This window comes from Saimiri boliviensis, chromosome 4, assembly GCF_048565385.1.
Source record: "Saimiri boliviensis isolate mSaiBol1 chromosome 4, mSaiBol1.pri, whole genome shotgun sequence".
Classification (NCBI taxonomy): Eukaryota; Metazoa; Chordata; class Mammalia; order Primates; family Cebidae; genus Saimiri; species Saimiri boliviensis.
In genome coordinates this window covers 27,559,330-27,577,758 of record NC_133452.1, presented here as the reverse complement: position 1 = coordinate 27,577,758, position 18,429 = coordinate 27,559,330, and the positions used below count along the sequence as shown (strand labels likewise).

Genomic DNA, 18,429 nt, shown 5'->3' with positions numbered 1-18,429 from the left:
TCACAAAATCTTTTTGATTGATTGCTGTATTTAGGGTAGCTTATATGCTTTTAGAGAAAGATTAAATCCCACTATAAGAGACGATAAATTTTAGTCAAAGACTTGAACAGAATTTACAGAATAAATAATTGGACTTGACAGTTAACAACTTATTTACACTGTACAATGGAGCAAACAGAAATCTTAGTTCTTCTGCCTTTATAGCTGTATTTGACCATTCAGGAATACTTTGGCTTTCATATTTACAATCAGATCTCTCATTTTAAATCTAAAATATGTTTATTTCCTATATGCAACTTTTAACGATAATGTTTCTTAGGAGGAAATTAAAAAGCTGAAAAAAGAACTGAAAAATTTTGATCCTTCATTTTTCGAAGAAATTGAAGATCTTAAGTATAATTACAAGGGGGAAGTGAAGAAGAATATTCTCTTAGAAGAGGTCAAAAATCTTTCGGAACAATTGGGAGTTGAATTAAGTAGCCCTGTTGCTGCTTCTGAAGAGTTTGAAGATGAAGAAGAAAGTCATGTTAATTTCCCCATTTACTAAAGGTTACCTATAAACTTCATTTCATTTAACTATTTATTAACTTTGTAAGTTAAAATCTACCTGGAAACAAGCAATTCTCTGAACTGTAGTATTTCCTTCTCACTACCTTGTACCTTTATACTTAGATTGGAATTCTTAATAAACAAAATTACATGAAATTTTCAACTTATTATAAAATTATATATTGGAAGACTAAGAATAAATTATGGTCACCAAATAGGCAATGAGCTCTGGTGAATTTCTTTACATTCATAATGTTCTGATTAAATTTTTTAAAGAGTATGAGGGTAAATTCAGCAATTTAAATATTTAAAATTGGTATTTATGTATATTTATTTATACATGTGTTAAGATTCTCAAATTCTATGATACATATAAATACAGGTGTAGACATACACACATACAGGTTATGAGGTTGAGTCATATGTTTTGTTAAATATAGAGCAAAATCAAAGTGAGCTTAAACTATTTAATTTTGAAAATTAGTGACATGAAATGTTGGTTTAGTTGTCTTTAAATTACCACTCAGTTATAGTGGAGAGAATCCAGCTCCAGCCTTTGTACAAGCTTAGGTGTTCACTGTTACTTATATTTTTATGGGATTAAAATTAATTTGCTGGTCTTTAATACAGTTTGAACAGATATTTGAAACTGGAAAATTCATTTCTTCACAAATGGTAGAAGACATATTGATGTTTCATAATGACAGGAACCTAGAGATATTTTTAAACATGGCAGAATATGCAATATTAGAATATAATGATAAACTAATTTTATTTGCATTTTATACATCAAATATTGTATCTTTGAGTCTAGCAAATTTCTGATTATCTATTTTTGAAAAATGATTAAACAAACACTTAATATCAAAGGCAAAGTCACATTTGTTCAGGTTCATGTTGATAATAACTGTTCTTGAATTCATGTAAGTATCTGGAATTGACCAGCACAAGCCAAGATGATGGAAAGGACCTTTATTAAACAGTCATCACTGCAATGTCATAGTATTCCTTCAATTTTACCCTCTTTGCAACCTTCAAACCAGAACAAGAGATGATTGTGCTTCAATGAAGGTAGATTTCTTATTTGAAATGCTTCATGTGGTATAAGAAGATGTAATAGATGTTTCTTGCTCCCTAACCCACATAGGTTTCATTGATATTTGTTCCTATGAGCTCCAGTGTTTGTTCTAAGAGGTTTGATAGTGGCACTACACTAATTTCCAAAAGTCCAGAATCGTCAGGATGATGTTTTAGTACCAGGGCAATTTCAAATTCATAATTAACTACGGAGGAATGCCAGCAATACTGTTTGTTGTTTTTTTTCTACCGGTACCCAACCAGGAATCTGTCCATTTTCATCTGGGTTTCCATTTATTTGTTCTGTTTCCTTTGCTGGCATCCAGCACTCTGGAGCTGGTTTGAAGTCCTCCTCAACGTTCCAAAAAAATTCGTTTGGGTGTCCTTTTGAATGTTAAAAAAAATATATATATATATCTTTTTTTCAGCTTGTTTGTTGGCTTTTCTATCTAGTCGGGCCCGAAGGCATGGCTGATCTGGTGCTGTCTTTTGGCGGAAGCCTCTTCTTTCACCTCTGTCACAAAGATACACGGCATTTTCCACTGCACGGGGCCCAAGCGCTGCATGATGAGCCCAACAAGCAGTGCGAGTGGAGGGCGCGCTTTCCAACTACGTCGGGTCCAGGTGGGGAGAAGCCTTGCAGCTGTCAAGGGGCTCAGGCCACTCACATTCGCCGCCCAGCCATCGTGGCAGCATCCCACTGTAGTACCATTTTGAATTGTGTATCTGTTATATGTAACTCCCAGTCCCATTTCAAATGAATTTTTATTGACAGCTTTAATCTCTTTTTCTGTACAATTTTTTTTGTATGACTAATAAACTTCAGTTGAACCTTAAACACTGTAACCACTCTGTAATCTGTTTTCCTCTTCTGGGAATTGTTGAGTTTTGTTAATAGTCATAACTTGCCTGAATTCAAACTGTGACACCTATCTCCATGTAGTACATGATAACTAATATCTCTGCTCAGTGTTTTGGCTTTTAGTTGCTGGGATTTTATGTCAACTGGCATCCTGGAAGTCTCCATAGCTCATGAGAAAAAAATTAATATGACAAAATGTGTACATGTGTGTGTGTGTGTGTGCACACGTGAAAGTGCACCTGAAACTTTATTTGCTGGATGAAAATGGACAGTTGTAGAACCATTTTATACTCAGAGTTCCTCCACTACACTGCCAGGACAATGGATTATTTCTGGAACAGATTCCACATTGCTACATTTCCTCATTCAGTCCTGCCTCCCCTTCTAAAACTTGATGAAATGGAGTTCAGTTGCTTCAGATACCACCCAGTCTACTCCATTCAACTTGTTTTAAGCAATAGTTAAATTGATTTTGACTTTGGAAGTTTCTATTTACTTTGAAGAACTCTGTGTCCTGCCAGCTCTGCCTGAGATTTTCTCTTTGTCTTCTCTCTGATACTGTAAGATTTTACTGTACTTGGGAGCTCTTTAAAATTATGGTTTAACATTTCAACACTGTGTTTCCTACTGTCATCAAAGACAGATGATTTAAAAAAACCCAGAAATCTGAAAACAATTTAAATCATGTGGAAGAGATCCAAATAATGACCAATATTTGCTCAACACTTGGCAATTTTTTTTTTTTGCAGGGGGAGGGGAGACGGAGTTTCACTCTTGTTGCCCAGGCTGGAGCGCAATGGTGTCATCTTGGCTCACTGCAACTTCTGCTTCCCCGGTTCAAGTGATTCTCCTGCCTCAGCCTCCGAAGTAGCTGGGATTACAGGCATGTGCCACACGCCCAGCTAATTTTGTTGTTTTAGTAGAAATTGTGTTTCTCCATGTTGGTCAGGCTGGTCTCGAACTCCCAACCTCAGGTGATCCATTCACCTCTGCCTCCCAAAGTGCTGGGATTACAGGCATGAGCCACTGTGCCCAGCCTAACACTTCGCAATTTTTAAGACATTGCCCATCTATTATCTGATGTGATCCACACAATATGTGGAATAAGTGCTGCTATAATTGTAATTTTACCAAAATTAAGCTAAATGTTCAAAGTCTCTTAGCAGTTATAATGTTTCTTTACAGGGTGCATCAGACAATTCTGCTTTTGTGTGCCTAGGGCCCATGTCATACTCTACTCAGCGTAGCTTCTTTAGAACTATGGCAAGGGTCCATATTCACTTTGACTTCAAAACCAGTGTTTCTTTCACTTATGCTGTGCTTCCGTAGCTATACTATTGTAGGACTACTAGAGATTATGTCAAAAATGTTAGTTTTAGAAATGTAACAATTGCATCTGAAAGTTCAATCATGAAAATCATGTTAATACTTTAGATTAAATTCAAATCAGATACAACTACATATAACTAAATGCTCATAGATCACATTTATATTTATATAGTAAACAGTTCATCAATTTAAGCAAAGCATTATCATTATTTGGCATATGACCAATAAGGAAAATATTCAGTGTGGATAATTTTTGAACTTCATAATACAGACAAAGTGAAATGTGGCCAAACAAGAAAAAAATGAGATGACTATATTAATACTTTGTCTATAAGGTTAGGGAGAAATTCAGGGTTAAGCCTGTTTTTTAGGAAACAAACTTACTTTATTAGGAAGAAATGTAGATGAATAAAAGAATGAATAAGAGGGCCGGGTGCGGTGGCTCACACCTGTAATCTCAGCACTTTGGGAGGGCAAAGTGTGCAGATTACCTGAGGTCATTAGTTTGAAATCAGCCTGGCCAACATGGTGAAACTCTGACTCTACTAAAAACTACAAAAATTAGCTGGGTGTGGTGGTGCATGCCTGTAATCCCAGCTATTCGAGAGGCTGAGGCAGGAGAATTGCTTGGACCCGGGAGGCAGAGATTGCAGTGAGCCAAGATTGTGCCACTGCATTCGAGCCTGGCCAACAGAGCAAGACTCTGTCTCAAACAAACAAACAAAAAGAATAAATAAGAAATTTATGGAAACATCGCAGTCAATTCTTTATTTTAGTTACAGGCACTGATAACTGTTTTGAAGACAAAAGAATATGACAAAAATTAGCTGTAATACTTTTGTTAACATTAATAATTACTATAATTTTATTCCTGCTTTTTCCAGGCTGCATAATTGTAGGTGTCTTATGTATAGTGACCTTTACTGTTAGATCATTGTTCAAAAACTGCTTAATACGTTTGAATATTGTCTTTAAATATGAGCTCACACAACAAAAACTGTTTTTTTTTTCATTCAGGGATTATCATTTTACTTTCTATGAAATATTAGATAATACTTCTGAGGTCTATATATATTAGAATTCAATAAATATTGAATTGCTAATAATTAAATTGAAGAAATTATCAATTTCTTTATTAGTCTAGCTCTGAGTGTTTAAAACAAAGAAGTACAGCAAATAATTTTCTAATTTCTTTCCATTTTTACAACGATTTGCTGAAAGGAAAATGTCTCCTTTAACAGGCAGTAGCCATTTCAAGTATGTTTGACAAATAAATCTACTCTTTATAGAATAAAACTTTGTATTATGTTAACTGTGTTAGCATGATGAAGAACCTTGAAGACCAAATAGTGTTCAGCAGGAATAGAATAATAGTTCTCTTAAGCTGCGCTGAAATCAGTTTTCATCCAAAGAACTATGCCTTAAAAACAAGAGTAAAAGTTTATTGCAACTAGCTAATCTGGAAAAGTGAGATACGTGCTTCTGGGGAAACCATAAAAATGATCACATGCCAACAGGCAGGAGTTTTGTTAATTTTGGCAAAGATTTTCACTTAAATCAGTGATCACATAAAAAAATAGACATATGTAAGCTAAGAGTACAACTCTGTAGATCATAGCGGCATTTGGCATTTAAACATTAAGCAATATTAAACATACTCATGTAGATTGTGATAAAATAAAACAAAAATCACTACGTGGCATGAAAGATGATTTCTTTGAAATCAACCATGATTTCTATCATGGATACAGAGACACTGATTATAAAATGTATTAATATAGTACAGAAATAATTAAGAAAAATATATTATGAATAACTTTAAAATACTGATTAAAAGATCTTTTAAATGACATTTGTTTTTTAAAATATTTCATTGGTTGAATCAGTTTGGATTCTAGGCATAGTTGCCCATGCCTAAATGCACTAGCATTTTCCATGTCAAAATATTTTTTTTCCTGAAACTACCTAACTATTAGCAGCTGTCTGTGTGAGAATAGAGGGAGGATTGTTTTTACTTCACTCAAAGATTAATGATATTTTATAACTTCAAAAGAAGTTTTCAATTCTGGCTTTCATGGCAGGTACCTCCCTCTTGATCCTTTAATTTTATTGCCATGTTTTAAGCATAATTATTCATGCCATGGCATATTAAAATCGTCTACAAAGTTTTTTGTTGTTGTTGTTGTTAAAAATAACATTTTACTTGCTGTTAACTCTGCAGAATTTCACTATTTTCTCTTTCATTTACCAGGTAAGCATTGTAATCATTCCAATCATTTTTTTGCTCAAATATTTAATGCTGGCTAATGGAGATAAGAAAAAGGGTGGGATGGGGAGGTCGAATTTGTTTTTTTTGTTTTTTTTGTTTTTTTTTGAGACAGAGTCTTGCTCTGTCACCCGGGCTGGAGAGCAGTGGTGTGGCTCACTGCAGCCTCTGCCTCCCAGGTTCAACTGATTCTCCTGCCTCTGCCTCCTGAGTAGCTGGGACTACAGGCGCATGCTACCACATCCAGCTAATTTTTTGTATTTTTAGTAGAGATGGTGTTTTGCTATATTGACCAGGATGGTCTCAATCTCCTGACCTCATGATCTGCCCGCCTCAGCCTACCAAAGTGCTGGGATTACAGGCATAAGCCACTGCACCTGGCCCGAATTTTTTATTTTTCTTTGGATTGTATATTTCTTGGTTCTCAGAAAAAAATATGTAGCAACATTTCAATGATATAAATTAAGTTCAGAAGTAGTGAAATTATTATCCATGTCCACAATTCTCTGACTTGTTACCAGCGTTGTAACTAGGTAGTAGAACAGTCATAGCCTGTACTGGAAATAAGCATGGACTCCACCAGCCTGTGCTCTTTCTGATCGCCCCCTTTCACTTCACATCAAAAGCCTTAAGCTTACTGACCACTTTTCAATCTTGTGTGTGATTCTTCCAGTGGAACATCCTCCAAATTCTGAGAATTAAACTTATTTATTTATTTATTTTTTAAAGACACAGTCTCGCTCTCTTGCCCAGGCTGGAGTACAATGGCGCAATCTTGGCTCTCTGCAACCTCCGCCTCCCGGGTTCAAGGGATTCTACCGCCTCAGCCTCCCGAGTAGCTGGGACTACAAGCACCCACCACCATGTCTGGCTAATTTTTGTGTTTTTGTAGAGATAGGCTGGTCTTAAACCCCTGACCTCAGGTGATTCCCCACCTTGGCCTCCCAAAGTGCTGGGATTACAGGTGTGAGCAACCACGCCCAGCCAAATTAAACTTTAAAAATATATGTAACACTACCTTAAAAAGGAATAAAGCTCTGAAACATGTTCCAACATGTATGAATCTTGAAGATATGATGACAAGTAAAATAAACCAGACACAAAAGAACAAATACTATATGATTTAACTTAATGAAGTACCTAAAATGGATAAATTCATAGAGACAGCAAGTAGAATGGAGGTTACCAGGGCCTTGGGAGGCAGAAGTGGGGAGTTATTTTTTTAATGGGTACAGAGTATCAGTTAGGGGTGATGTAAACGGGAGATGGATAAGAGGTGATGATTTGTAACAATGTGAATGTACTTAATGCCATGGAACTAAACATGGTCAAGCCAGTAAATTCATGTTATCTACATTTTACTAGAGTTAAAAAAATTACTACAATAAAAAAAGTTAATAAAGCTTCCATAAACCATTTAAATTGTGATTTGAAAAGGCATTCTGGAATGTTTCGGTAAAATAAATGAGAAATTACTCCAAAAATTTATACGTAGCACAGATGGCAAATATACAAATCGCACTTTAGATAAGTCATAAGAAGAGTCTTATAGTTTCTTGTTAACAAAAAACGAGTTGGTTTATACCAAAAAAAAAAAAAAAAAAAAAAGTAGTTTCTTTTTTTTGAAACAGAGTCTCACTCTGTTGCCCAGGCCGGAGTGCAGTGGTGCACTCTCGGCTCACTGATTCAAGCGATTCTCCTGTCTCGGGTTCAAGTGATTCTCAGCCTCCCGAGTAGCTGGGATTACAGGCACCCGCTCTCACGCCTGGCCAATTTTTGTATTTTTAGTAGAGATGAGGTTTCACCATGTTGGCCAGGCAGGTCTGGAACTCCTGACCATAAGTAATTCACCCACCTTGGGCTCCTTCCTAAGGTGCTGAGATTATAGGTGTGAGCCACCACTTCCAGCCTCAAAAAAGGTAGTTTCTGATGATGGTATCACTCATGACATTTTTGTGCTTTAAGGGTTTCAGTTCAGGTGTGCTGAATATCCAGTTTACATGGTTTGTATGTTTGTGTTGTAAATATGGAAAGAGCAAGCCATCCAAAGCTGACCTGCTCTTTATTTATTTTTTTATGTTTTTGAGACAGTGTTTGGCTGTGTCACCCAAGCTGGAGTGCAGTGGTGCAAATTATAGCTCACTGCAGCCTCAAACTCCTGGGCTCAAGCGATCCTCCCACCTCGGCTTCCTAAAGTATTGGGATTGCAAACAGGAGCCACTGTGCCTGGCTGATCTGCTCTTTACTGATCACCCCACACCTCCACAGAGCAAGATCTGTGTCTTTACTCCTTTGTGGGTCAGCCAAACCATGAAAATTTGAGATGGGAAAATCTATTACACCACAATTCCAAGGAATGCTGACTACGAGAAATTTCCAGAATGGGAATATACAGACACTAAACAGAGAAACAGAATCCAACTTGATATGAATTAATGAGTAATTTTGGCTATTTATTTTGTTAATGAATCTTGTCTTCTTCCCTGAAGCATCTATTTTTCTTTTCTTAGAAAACCCCAATTCTGATTTGGAATTATTAACAATAAAAGCTCCCCCCTTTTTTTTTTAGATGTAATCTCACTCTGGAATCCAGGCTGGAGTGCAGTGGCATGATCTGGGATCACTGAGTCCTCTACCTCCCAGGTTCAAGCAATTCTCCTGCCTCAGCCTCCCAAGTAGCTGGGATTATAGGCACCTGCCACCACGCCCGGTTAATTTTTGTATTTTTGGTAGAAAGAGGGTTGCCCAGATGGGTCTCAAACCCCTGATTTCAAGCCAATGCCTGCCTCAGCTTCCCAAAGGGCTGGGATTACAGGAGTGAGCCACTGCACCTGGCCAGCTCCTATATCATTTTTAAGCTCCAACTTGCCAGACGTCTTATAAGTACTATCCTTAATAGCTGTAATTTTGGTAGTAACAATTAACAAAACTGGGCATTATTTATTTTAATTTCTAGATATGAAATCAGATCACACTCAGAGAGGCCTATCTTTGCCCAAGGTTATCTAAGGAGAGAGCAGGAAATGTTACTGTCTGTGTTTGCATCCCTGCTTCTGTGGGTCTCAAGCTGCGTGTTTTCCCACCATGCCTTATGTTTGGCAGTTCACTGCCAAGTTCACTGCTCATTCTGCTAGATCTGGGGCCTAGAACCTCTTGATTTCTTATTTTCTGAGATCTCTACTTTCAGGTTAAGTTTCTTTAGTAGCTATTCTCGGTGCACCAGTTCAAACAAATTTGATTTCTCACTGTTTTTTTTTTCTTTTTTTTTCTTTTCTTTTTTTTTTTTTTTTTTTTTTGAGACGGAGTTTTGCTCTTGTTACCCAGGCTGGAGTGCAATCTCAGCTCACCGCAACCTCCGCCTCCTGGGTTCAGGCAATTATCCTGCCTCAGCCTCCTGAGTAGCTGGGATTACAGGCATGTGCCACCATGCCCAGCTAATTTTTTGTATTTTTAGTAGAGATGGGGTTTCACCATGTTGACCAGGATGGTCTCGATCTCTTGACCTCGTGATCCACCCGCCTCGGCCTCCCAAAGTGCTGGGATTACAGGCTTGAGCCACCGCGCCCGGCCTCTCATTGTTTTTTTCTAATGACTCTCATCTCTGGTTTAATAGGCATGTCTTCTTTTCAGTTGTATTTCTTGGCCTGGGATTGTGCTTTCCTCTGTTCCCAGTTGTCCTGACTCTGCCAGGCAATTCTAACAATACAATTAGCTCCTCTGAGACCAGCAGAGAGATTTTAAAAACTAGTCAACTTTTTCCTCCCTCAATTCAGCAAAGTTGACTGCATATGCAGACGTAGACCTCTACTGAGTTTTTTCTCTAAAGGCTGACAGAATTTTGAAAACTGTATGCATGTTTTGTGTATGTGTTATTTCTTGCTGTTTTCAGAAATACGAGTAATTTATTAGTTTTTTGGTTTGTTTTACATTTTCTGGCATAAAACTTGGCACAAAACTTAGTTATTTCAGAATTATTTAGTATCATTGCAGTAAGATTTACTAACATGTCATGGTTATGCCCTAAATACCAGCATTAGAAATTCTGGCTACCATCACCACTGAGATCACATATATTTACGTATGAACTAAGACAAGGTAATACTATATAGCTATGCTAAATAAAACATGTGAGATTTGTTTTACCAATGTTAGAAATCACACTTAATTAAAATCTATGACATGGGAAAATATTATTTATCTCACAATATATAAAAATTAGCTCAAAATAACGAGGATTTCATATACTTTGGAACTTAAACTGTAGCTTAGTTTTTAATCTTCATCTTTGAAAAACTAGAACAAATATACTAAGCCCTGACATTTCCAACAATTTGATTAATGATAAATATGCTCAATTTTATAAAGTATTCTTCAGTTCTTAAAGGGTCATTTTTATCATTTAATATACCATTTAACGCTTATTTTTTATAATCCCATCTATTTGTCCATCTTCAAAGCAATTCTCTCTTCAATGTTGCCTGGAGATATCTGTAATGCTGACGTCCATATATGAACCTGGAATGCTAATGGAGGAAAGAAGTCTGGCCTAGCAGAGAAGTCAACTCTAAATGTTTACCCAGAAGGAGAGCAATGACAAGCAAACACAGCTGCCCAAACCAACCTAGAAAGGTTCAGAAATTGGAGGCATGGAATTCCTCTTATGTCGAAGTGAGGTAGGCAACTGTTAGTTGTTCTTTTCTCTATAAAAGAACAACTTGGCCCAAAGTTCCACTCTCAACCCACACAAGTTAAGCAACCACCCTTCTCCACCAAGTAGGACATGGAGGATACTCTCTGGGGAAACTAAATCAAAAAGGCTCTGGATTTCAGGCTCCAGGGCCAGTGAAAGGCACAGTGATGAAAAACAACAGAATACAAAAATGTTTTTATTACAGTGGTGAATCCTCAAGGCCATTCCCTCCACCCCGTTTCTAAAAGCCCAAGTCTAGGATTCCTAAAAACTTTAAGAGAAAAACTACTGAAGCAATATGTATATATTTTGAGACGGAGTGTCACTCTGTCGCCCAGGTGGGAGTGCGGTGATGTGATCTTGTCTCACTGCAGCCTTCGCCTTCTGGGTTCAAGTGATTCTCCTGACTCAGCCTCCCGAGTTGCTGGGGCTACAGGCACCTGCTGCCATGCCTGGATAATTTTTGTACTTCAGTAGTGACAGGTTTTCCCCATGTTGACAAGGATGGCCTTAAACTCCTGACCTCAGGTGATCCGCCCACCTTGGCCTCCCAAAGTGCTGTGATTATAGGCATGAGCCACCACACCTGGCCCAATAGTGCTTTTTACATGTACTGCAAAGCCAAGGACTGCTTGGTGGAATTCCCATTTGGTGCTAAACACAATGAGAATCTGAGAAAGCCTAAACTGAGTTGAAGTTCTTTTAATAAATCATCAATAAGAAATTTTTGTGAAGAGCCAGATAATCTTGGGATAGTTCTGTAGTGTATTTTGTGTCTTAGGTGCATACAAATACATAGGATTGTTCCTGTGACATGGGAAGGACTCCATCTTCCATGCTATCTTTATAGGTCATCTCTAACCTCTTACTTCTATCCTCAGGCCTTGAGTCATTTATTCCAAATGAGAGCAGTAGACAAATGGCCATGATTGATGGCCAATGTGTAGAATTTGAAGATAGCTTCATCAAAGTGTATTATGTACCTCTTGTCTTTCCAGCTAACCTGCTCTTTCAATGAATTCCAACAATCCTTCAATCTTACCAAGGATTTCCAATGAACTGTGTAACAACCTGTCCATCCTGCCATGAGTTCACTTTCTTGCTTTGTAATTGTATTCGTCCATTTTCACACTGCTATAAAGATGCTACCTGAGACTGGGTAATTAATAAAGAAAAGAGGTTTAATTGACTCACAGTTCCCCATGGCTGGGGAGGCATTAGGAAACTTATGATCATGGCAGAAGGCAAAGGAGAAGCAAGCACCTTCTTCACAAAGTGGCATGAGATATAGAGCATGCAGAGGAAACTGCCACTTTTAAACCATCAAATTCTCATGAGAACTCCCCCACCATCACAAGAACAGCATGGGGGAAACCACCTCCATGATATAATGACCTCCCACCAGGTGCCTCCTTCCACATGTGGGGATTACAATTCAAGGTGAGGTTTGGGTGGGGACACAGAGCCAAACTGTATCAATGATAGATAATCACCATCTTGCAAAGGCCATTCTAGGATAGCATAGTGGGATAGTGGGACCCACCAGCGACCAAGTCCTCCCTATACACTTTGGATATCTCCACAACTCCCTCCCCCTTCTCCAGAAAATCACTCATGCAACTCTCTGTCCCCCATTTTCAGCTTTTTTTTTTTTCTTGAATCCTTTCTGTCAGCCTGTCAGCATTACTTTGCACTTTCATTTGGAGGGAAACACATTTGTACTATGCTCCTTTTAAAGAACATTGTGTTTCATTGCTCTGTTCCAGTTCAGAGCTTAATTTTGTAGAAATTAAATGTGGCCAATTGCTCATCTTTTTTTTTTTAATTTTATTTTTAATTGACAAACAATAATCAGATATATTCATGAGGTACAAGGTGATATTTTATACATGTATATATTGTGGAATAATTCTATCAGATAATTAACATATCTTGCCTTGTTTTTTAGCAATTTTGAAATATATGATACTTTATTATTAACTATGATCACGACGCTGTGCAATAGATCTTATTTCTCCTGTCTAACTGAACCTTAGTTCCTGTTGGTAAATATCTCTCCATCCCACATCCTCATTTCACCCCTATCCCCAGTCTCTGGTAACCACCATTCTAATCTCTACTTCTATAAGCTTAACTTTTTAAAGATTCCTCATATAAATAAGATCATGCAGTATTGTTGTTATTGTTGTTGTTACGGAAATCCTGTCATTTATGGCAACATAGACGAACCTGAATGGCATTATGCTCAGGGAAAGAAGTCAGGCTTATCTTTTCTCAGGTTATTCTATTATGTTTTCTGGCTCCTCCATTCCACCAACACTACTCCTGTCTCAGTTACTAGGCAACTCTATGTTGTCACATCCAAATGTCTCACCTTTATCTCTCACCAACACTAGTACTGCTAAGCCTTCCTCCTTCTTGAAGCATGTTTTTCTTTTGGCTTGGCGACTTCCTGCTTTACTAGCCATTTCTTCTCAGTCTTCTTTGCTACCCCTTCTTCCTTTTTAAATGTTAGTTTGTCTTGCAGCATGGTCTCAGCCCCCTTCTTCTCTTTCTGTGTCTTTTTTTAAAAATATTTTTATTTTTTTATTTTTGTTATGTAAGAGAAGCATTGCAATGTAATGAACACCAGTCTCTGTATGTCTCTCTGGAGTCTGTCTGACTGTAGTCTGTGTCATTCTCTGAGCACTAAATGCTACCTGTTTGCTGATAATTCCAAAATCTGCTTTTAAATTCCAGACATATGTGCCAATGATCTATTTGATACCTTTACTTGGGCATCTAGAGGCATCTCATATTTGACATGTCCTCTTTCCTTCAAAACTACCATTTCTCCAGCATTAACTTTTACCCACCACTATCCATGCAGCTTCTCAAACCTAAAACATGAGTGTCCTCCTTGAACCTTCTCTTCTCCATCTCCCACATCCAAACCATTGTGTCATCAACTCAGTCTCCAATACTTATTCGGAATCTGTGTACTTCTCTGTCCAGCTCTATCATCAATACCCCAATTTAAGCCACCGTTATTTTCCACCTAGACTATTGCAATACCCACCTGAGGAGTCACCAGGTCACTGTGTTTATTGGTCAGGGTTCTCCAGAAAAGAAGAACCAATGGGATGTATGCCTGTATATACAGAAAGAAATTTATTATAAGGAATTGGTTCATGCAAGTATGAGGGCTGACAGTCCAAATACTATGGGGTGAGCTGGTGGGCTGGAGACTCAAAATAATGAATGTTCCAGACTGAGTCTGAAGGCTGTCTGCTGTAGAACTAGGAAGAATCGATGTTGCATATGAAGTCCAAAGATAGTCTGCTGGAGATTTCTCCCCTGCTCAGGGAAGGCTGGGCTTTCTGTTCTATTGCAGCTTTCAACTGATTGAAATGAGACACATCAACATTTTGAGTAATCTGTTTTACTCAAAGTTCACTGATTTAGATGTTAATCTCACCCATAAAATGCTTTCCTGGAAACACCCAGAATAGTGTTTAACCAAGTGTCTGGGCACCCTGTAGCCCTGCCAAATTGATACATAAAATTAACCATCACTACATGCTTCAGTGATTGCTCCTCTGTAATCCATCCTCAACCCAGCATCTAACTGTCAAGTCCCTGTTTAAATCCCTTAATTAGGCCAGGCATGGTAGCTCAAACTTGTAATCCCAGCACTTTTGGAGGCCAAAGCAGGTGGATCCCTTGAGCCCAGGAGCTAGAGACCAGCCTGGACAATGTGGAGAAATCCCTTCTCTACAAAAAATAAAAACATTTAGCCAGGCGTGCATCTGTAGTCCCAGCTACTCAGGAGGCTGAGTTTGGAGGATCACTTGAGCCCAGGAGGTTGAGGCTGAAGTGAGCCATGATGGTACAACTGTACTCCAGCCTCCTAGGCAACAGAGTGAGATCTGTTAAAAAAAAAAAAAAAAAAGAAAAAGAAAAAAGAGTTCTTAATAACATATTGTATCACTCGAAATAAAATTCCATTCTGTACCTTGACTTATAAAACTCCATATAACCTGACCCTGCTAGTATGTCTGCTTTCCTATTTTCTCTCCTTTATCCATTATGTTTTACCCATAGCAACCTTCTTTTCCTCCTCTCAAGCCTGCTATATGTTTTCCTGCCTTATACTTTTTGCAGTAAGTAGTTCCCTTTGCCTTGAATGTTTTTCTTCTAAATTAAGGCATAGCTGGCTCCATTTTGTCAACCAGATCCATCTTAAGGTCGTAAGTGTCACTTTCTTGGAGGCGCTTTTATGGGTAGCCAACCTAAATTAGCACATTCCATTCTCAGAATTATTTATTCTATTTTTTAAAATACTTGCTGCTTAGTCTAGATAATAGCTTTAAAAATTGCTATTGTATTTCCTTTTCAAGAAAATAACCAAAATGTGTTCTAATATACCTGAAATCTAAAGTTGATTGTCTCTTCATCTCTATAAATAAATTCTTGGCTGCATAGTTCTAAATAAAATGACATTGTTCTAAAGATTGGGCCTATCCTTTTAAATTAATCAACCTTCTCTCCAAACGTAAAACAAAATCTCTGATATTAAATTCTGGATCCAGAGCCCTCATATAAAGGATATTTGATTTGGTTTCACAATGTGTTCACTTCTATTCCAGTTTATCATTCTCCCATGGGAAATTTGATTTTGGTTTCTGTCATGCACACACACACACACACACACACACACACACACACACACACACAATTTCCATTTTCTGCCAAATCCCTGGAAAACTATTTCACTTTGATATTTTAAAAACAGATCACAGTAAATTTGTACAGAATTAACTCAACAAAGCAAAACTATTACTTCCTGTTTGTGCATGTCTCTTTCTGGCCAGACTTTTCATTGTACATCAGCAATATGTCTGTTGCTCAATAGTTTTGAAATAATGAAAAGATAAAGTTTCCTATGTAAAGTAGATCCTTTTAATTATTTAACTATACTTGACAACTGATTATATATTTATTTGTTTATTCTTTAGATAATAAATACGTATCAACAGGATCAGTTAGATTCCACTTAGTAACAACTCCAAATTTTAGTGGCTTACAGCACCGAAAGCTTATTTGAGGCTTATGCTATATTTCTCCTATTGATTGACTAGAGTCACTCCACATCATCCTCACTCTGGAATACAGGCTGGTGAAATCTCCACCACTTAGAATATGGCAGGTTGCTGTGTCAGGAGGAAGAAAAGATGACAAATTGTGCTCTACCTCTTCACAGTTTCTGCCCCAAAATGACACACATCACTAATACTCATGTCTCATTTGCCAAACTAATTCAATACCATTCTTAACATTCAAAAGAAATGGAAGAACAATTCTACATGTCCTGAGAAGAAGAATCACCCCAGTGGCAAGCAGCCCCAATAATTCCCACAGCTATATCATGTAGAAATAGCCAAAAAATCATGTATAATTGTATAAATTAACAAAAATTTAGCCAGTCGTACTTTACATAATGTCAGGCATCAAAGAGCTTAGATATCTGTCATTAAGGATTGGACTAGATAAGAATTAGGTCTCTTCAACTTCACATTTCCACCTCACCATATTTCCATTCTCCTCAAATTAATATTTTTATTGGTGCTACAGTATTATCTTACCCAGTGCTACTGCAGTCACTTCCTAACTTCTCTTCTTGCAGAAGTCTTCTTTACTATAATCCATTCTGATTCGCTTTCTACAACATTGCTTTAATTCTGTGGCTGCCTTGCCAACAAGATAAACAAAAACAAAAGACAAACAGCAATAATAATAATAATAATAATAATAATAATGTTTAATTGGTTCTGCATGTCCTGGAGGATCAAGTCAAACTCAGCCTGATTCTCCAAACCTTCCACAATTTACCATCAATCAGCCATTCTCTCATGATTGGCCTCTAGAATCTACCTCTGTATCCAGGCTACTTGTTTACTTTCCCACAATTAAAAAAAAAATTTCATCTTTTCCTACATTGTTGTTAAAATAGTTCCACTGGTTCAAATTATCAGTGTACATTCAACCTATTCTTCAGTCAGACTTAATTAGAATTCCATCTTAACCATGAAAGTTCATTCTGCAATCACCTAGGAGGTTTGACATTGACTTCAGACAAAATCTTAGAATGTAATGCTTGCTTAATTAAAAACTTCTATCAAACACTTAGTAAGTTCCAGGCAGTGAGTTAGCTGCATGTATTACACTATCTCAGACTTACCATGTCCGAAACTGAACTCTTGACTTTTCTTCCCAAAACTGTTTCCACACTTCCCCGAGTCTTCTCCAACTCAGTGAATAAAAACTCCATTCACTCAGTTGCATAAGTGAAAAATTTCAGAATATTCTTTGTCTCTGCTTTCTCTCATACTCAATATCTAATTATAAGCAAACCACCTTCAAAATATCCCATATCCAATTACTTCTCATCACTTCCATTTTCACCACCATGGTTCATATGATGCATTATTATCTCCTCCCTGGATTATGCAACAGCCTGCTAAATAGTCTCTTCGTTCCCACTTTTAAATTCCCTACAGTCTGTCTTCCACATATGTCAGATCATGCTCTTGTCTATTCAGAAACTTCTAATGACTTCTGTAGGAAGGGAGATTAAAACCTTTCTTCTACTTTCTTATGTTCAGTGGCTTGGGACTGGGAATTACACTTCAAAAAGACAGATTAACAGGAAAAAAGAACCCCAGAATTTATTTATGCATGCAATGTACATATATATAGAATAATTCAATGATGGGTAACTCAAATGTGTGATTAGAATTTGGAGCTTATATACTATCTTAACAAAGAGAGATAAATTTATGGAGAACTGACAGGACAAAGGAAAAGGGGTTTAGGCTTCCAGGGACAGTAAACTGTGAGAAGATAAATACATAAAGGGGAACTAATGGAAGATAAGTGTTATTTTAGTCATATTTGTTTGTGCATACCAATATTGGTGCTGACATTCCAATTCCAGTAATAATGATTTTTTTCCTCTTCCTGGTAGAAGGAAGAGGAACCTTCACAAAAGGAGGTTGGGAGAAGGAAGGAAGGACACCTTCACAAAGGGACATTCATGTCCTGCTTTTAGGTAAATCAGGGGAGGACAAAGAGCTCTTTCTGTGTTTCCTGCTTCCTAATTGCCTTCAGCTCAAAATAATCATGATGCCAATGTAGCATATCATGGGATGGCATATTTTGATCCTCTTCACTAGTTTATCTTACAAAGTCTGTTCTATTGCTTATAAGCCACAGAACTTGGCCTACTGCATTCTCTTAGAGAAAATGAGAAGCTATCTCTCTTCTCTCATTTTAAAAGAGGTTGGGTGAGGGAGGGGCAGTTTGTGAGATGAGGGGTTAAGTGATTTTTTTTTTTTGGTTTTTTTTTTTTTTTGAGACAGAGTCTTGCTCTGTCGCCAGGCACCAGGCTGGAGTACAGTGACACGAGCTTGGCTCACTGCAACCTCTGTCTCCTGGGTTCAAGCAATGCTCCTGCCTCAGCCTCCCAAGTAGCTGGGACTACAGGTGCACACTACCATGCCCAGCTAATTTTTGTATTTTTTAGTAGAGACAGGGTTTCACCATGTTGGCCAGGATGGTCTCGATCTCTTGACCTCGTGATCCTCCCGCCTTGGCCTCCCAAAGCGAAGTGGTTTT

General features: G+C 37.6%; 1 pseudogene; it reads right to left on the bottom strand.

Moving 5' to 3' along the window:
- Positions 1 to 1,331: 1,331 nt before the first annotated feature.
- LOC101047781 (RNA ligase 1 pseudogene) lies at positions 1,332 to 2,192 on the bottom strand (annotated as a pseudogene).
- Between the last annotated feature and the right edge of the window lie 16,237 nt (positions 2,193 to 18,429).